The 5,115-nt window shown below is 38.9% G+C and overlaps 1 pseudogene; it reads left to right on the forward strand.

The window, feature by feature from the left end:
• Window positions 1-661: 661 nt before the first annotated feature.
• LOC102493361 (spliceosome-associated protein CWC15 homolog) overlaps window positions 662-5,115 on the forward strand; it is a 12,953-nt pseudogene continuing 8,499 nt past the window's right edge.

Here is a 5,115-nt window from a genome sequence, read left to right on the forward strand (position 1 = left end):
GTCATGTATTTTGTCAGAACATTAGCTACAGTGAGGCAGGAGTGTCCTGGGTCAGTTTCTGCTTAAGAGGTAATTTTTAAGTTTATATAAATGTGTTTTGAAAGGCCTTCCAACAATCAAGAAAAACTTTAGCACACCCTCTATTGTGCCCAATGAAGCACTGTAATCAACAGTAAATGGTCAGGGTAAAGGGGAGCGGTCGGGGGATTTTGGGGAAATCTTGCTACAAATATGTATGGGAAAACTATGTAATTCTTTTATAGTAGTATATCGGGGAGTCAGAGGGGGGTCACTTCCCAACAAGGCTATCACAGTCCCGGAGCGAATAGCAGGCGGTCTTGCCAACATGCTAAGTGACCCAAGCTTGTTCCAAGGCCAGGGGGCATACAGTTGTGGCCTTGCCAACTCACTGAACCGACCGGAAGCGATGCTCAAAGGTCAAGGGGCTCAGACGGGTCCTGGAGCCCCGCCGGGTCGGACTCCTCCAAAGTCTCAAAAGCAGAACTGGAATACATTCACATGTCACATACAAATCTTTCAGTCAGTAATGACCCATATTGCAACAGTGGTCCCATGAGATTATAATGGCTATACCATGTGGTTTGGGTATGTTTAGGCTGTATCTCTCTTTGTGTAAGTATACACTTGTGATGTCTGCGCAATGACAAAATCACCTAATAACACGTTCCTTAAAAAATATCCTCATCAGGCCAGTCAGTGGCACGGTGCTGAAGGTGTCTGAATCTCACATGACCAACTAAGAGGTTCGAGTCTCAGACCTGTTGGCCTGAAAAACATGCCAGGTGTGCTTGCTCTTCTTTCAAATCCTGAAAGAGAAAATGGTGGAAAAGTCATGCAGCTGGACCGTCCCCCATGGGAGGCGCTTTCTCACTTTCCTTCTCTCTCTCTCTCTCTCTCTTCAGTGAGTGCACGTGCCCCTAGCAAATTTAAAAACAAACAAAAGTACTGTCATTGTTAAGTGGCACATGACAGTATATGATTTTTATTCTAAATCTCATACTTTCAATCATAACATACTGTATTCCTCCTCCAAAATCAAAAGCAGCTTGAGAGGTAGGCTGAAAAGTTGTAAAGTAATGGAGCTAGAAAATTTAAGGATGTTATGGGTGACAGTACGCTTAAGGCCACCTCTCACCATTCCTAACACTACTGATACCATTTACAACTGCCCTGCCTTCATAAAACAGGGCCTCAAACCCGGGGTTAATCTGGCTACGGGCCAAGGGAGCAGCATAGATACAATAAGCATTAGTTTTTACTGTACTTATCCAGAATTTGGGAAACATCTAATCCTTGCTGAACTGAAGTTCCCTTTGAAACTTATATGACCCTAAATTATTAGGGCATTGGAAAAGTCATCAACAGTGTTTTCCTATGCAAAAATGCATCATGCCTTTTCCAGTGACCCAATATTTACTAAACACACAGTAAAATGGAAGTTTCTGGGGATTTAGAAAGAAAACTGGCAGAATACTCTGATTATTTAACTCCTGATTTCATGTAGAGTGTTTAGAAATCAACTCTATCTCAAGGATCAGTATCTCTCCTGATGAACAATTTCTGATTTATTGCTATTTTCTCCTTACTATAAGTAATTTAACCTCATGCCTGAATAAGTATTGTAACAATACATTTTAGTTCTTAAAATTATTGCAGCCACCCTTTGAATCTTTTTACAATTGACTTATTTTTATTTATTTATTTATTTATTGCTATAGGGCATGTGCATGCACTTGCCAGAGATAGAGAGAGAGCGAGAGAGCGAGAGAGTGAGCGAGAGAGAGAGGGAGATGATCCTCCAGGGAGAATGGCCACACAGGAATCCCTTCTCTTCCAGTCCCTTCTAGGGATCTGTGGAATGCATGCACATGTGCCTGGCATGATTTTTAAGCCAGCAGGTCTAGGACTCAAGTCATAAAGCTGACCATGTGGGATCCAGTACCTTAACTACCATGCTACCTACTGGCCCTGACTTTTTATTTTATGTATCCTTGTTAGGATTTCTTGCTCTTAATGTATATTTTTTGTTACTCTGAATAAATGTTTGTTACATTAAGTTAAACTGAACAATTTTGTAAATTTTCAGACTTAAATTTTAAAAAGATAGCAGAGGGATATTTTGAGACATTCTAGAACACACAAAATACAAAATGTTTCCAAAATCACATAGCAATACCTATTAGAAATTACACAATTAGTGTGTTAATTTCAAATATCATTTCAATAATGAACTCTAGAAAATATGCTGATTAATACAATATAATAATCACTGATTTATACTAGTCTATAAATTGGGTTTCTCCCTTAATTCAGTCTGGTTTCTCTCAATTTATCCAAGACTGTAAAGTTTTACTACAAAAATTATTCTGTAATTGTTGATAACACAGCAACTAAGTTTTAAAACATTATCAACTAAAGTTAATGTAAGGAAATAACTGATGAAATGACAGACTTTAATTTTATGTCATAAGTTTAAATCATCATTAAGAAAAACCCATTGTACTCTATGAATATGCACAACTATTAGATGTCAATTAAAAATAATAATTAAAAGTTTAACCCCTCCCATAAATAAAACAAAGATAAATGTCAAGCAAAAGTTTCTAGAAATCATTCAGAAAAATGCAAGCCACTGAGTGGGAAAATGTACAATGTTTGGAAAACAATTATCCAATGACCATCTGAAAAGATGTATAGCCTCCCTAGTGATCAGAAAAATGCAAAATAAAACAATAACTTTTTTATTATCAAATTAGGAAAAAATACAAAGTAATACTATCAGGTTGGCATTGAGAACTAATGAGAGCAAAGAGATGTCATTCATTCTTGGTGGAGAAGTTGTCATAATCTTTCAAGTCACTCTGTTTAAAACTAAACACGAGGGGGCCAGCAGTTGCTATGGTGGGTAAGGTGCTGGGTACTCACATGGCTGACTAGGGTTTGAGTCTCGAACTTGGTGACTTTCTCACTTGACCTCTCTATATGACCTCTCTGATGAATTAAAAAATATACATAATAAAAATAAATAAAATAAAATAAATAATTCTTCTAAAAACCAAAAACTAAACATGGCATAGCCTAGCATCCTGGAATTCCTCTTTTCCAAGTCTGCTGTAGTGACACATTCACATACCATCACAAAGATGTTTATGGCAGCTTCGTTTGTAAGAGGGAAAGTTAAAAACAAAGTTTGTAAGAGAGAAAGTTAAAAACGAATGCCAATTTGGAACGGGCAAATAAACTGTTATATACTTGGATTAGTTAGGAATTGGTTCATGGTCCATACAATCGATAATTCTACTTAGAGCCCTTTAGCCAATTGCATTCCTCTTTTCTTACACTGCAGAATTGGGAGATAGTGGATCCAGGACTGATGCAGAGGATTCATAATATTATTAAAGTATCATACTCCTTGTACCTGCTCTGCTCTTCTACTACCACTGTGCTCCAAAAGGAGAGGAAAGAAAGGGATATACACGACAGCTGAGTCAGTGGCATTTGAAGAGTTATCCTGAATGCCTTATGTGGTTACTTCCACTTAAATATCTTTTTTTTTTTTTTGAGAGGTTTTTGCTATAGGGTGCGTGCACTGCCCAGAAAGACAGTGAGACAGAGAGATAGAAAGTGAGAAATCACCCCTGAAGGGGGTGGCCATGCTGCAATTCCTTCTCTTCTATTCTCCTCGCAGGATCTTGGGCACATACACACACACACACACACACACACACACACACACACACGTGCCCAGCATTGAGTTTAAGCCACCGGGTCCAGGACTCAAACTGCAGTCGACTACATGGGAGCCCAGCGACATAGCCATTACGCCAACTGCTGTTCCCCCCTTAAATGACTTGATCAATACTTAGTCATGTATCACCCTAGCTACAAAGAACCAAAAATGTGTAGCATTTTATATGGGTAAGTTGTCTCCCTAAGTAAAATAAAGAACAGTAGAATGGATACTGGATTGGTAAATAGCAATTTATTCAATATTCATTGATGGAATGGCATTAGAAATGTGCTAGATACCAAACAATCACTATATACCTCTCTAAGACATATTGGTGAGTAAAAAAAAATTGGAACAAAACCTACTACATACTGCCATGTATACTCTCATATGCATGCAGACAGACACAGAGAAAGCAGTAAACCAACACAAAGAGAAAGACTGGAAGAGTACACACCAAAATTCTAAGAATGTTAATTGCAAGAGTAGGGGTAAGGAGTCTTTCACTTTATTTATGATTCAGAAGAGGGTGGACAAGGAAGTACGTTATCCCATTCGCTTTTGAAGGACTTGTTGCCCCAGTCACTGAGAATGTTTTCAGCATGCAGCTGTCAGCACTTTTTGGAATTGCTGTAGCTGCAAAGAGCTGCGTTGCTCAAAGTCACATCCTTTGTGATAGGTGTGGGTGGTCCATACTCTAGCACTGGTCAAGGGCAGGGTATAAAGGCCCAGCTGTTTTGGACCAATATTGAGCATTCTAGTGGCCATGTTAGCTCCAGGACTACTCGGTGGTTCAGTTGAGCCTGCATTGCCTCTGACTTCTCCCCACACTATGCTTCATTCCCTTCCCCTCCGAGGTGGTGTTCGAGGGCTCTCTGTAATAAACATTCTGCATGCTGAACTGTCTCAGAATCTGCTTCCAGAGAACCCGATCTTTGACAGCAATCTTTCTGTTATGAACTGACCTACGTGTTCCTGACAAGTCAAATGCTTTAAAATGACCAGACTTATGAAATAAATAGGGTTGGGTCAAGCTATTCAAAACCTATGTTTTGTGTAATAGAGCACCACCACCAACAAAAAAAATTACAATAAAACTCTAAACCAGTTAAATCTACAACCACAATCAGTAGATTCCCACAGTCTTAAATACTGACTCCTCCTTCTTCAGGGCATCTGCTTCCAGTAAAGACCAGCTCCATCAAAATTAAAGAGAACAGGTAGCTTCATCAGTCACTTTTTTTTTTTTTTAACTCAAGTGAAAGTATTTCCTTTACAGTTCCTTTAATCTGCACTTATAACTCCACCAAATAGCTTAAGATGAGGCAGATTAGCCATCACTTAGACTAAAGGGAGGCATTCCT

The sequence above is a fragment of the Tupaia chinensis genome, unplaced genomic scaffold, assembly GCF_000334495.1.
Source record: "Tupaia chinensis unplaced genomic scaffold, TupChi_1.0 Scaffold143593_1, whole genome shotgun sequence".
NCBI lineage: Eukaryota > Metazoa > Chordata > Mammalia > Scandentia > Tupaiidae > Tupaia > Tupaia belangeri.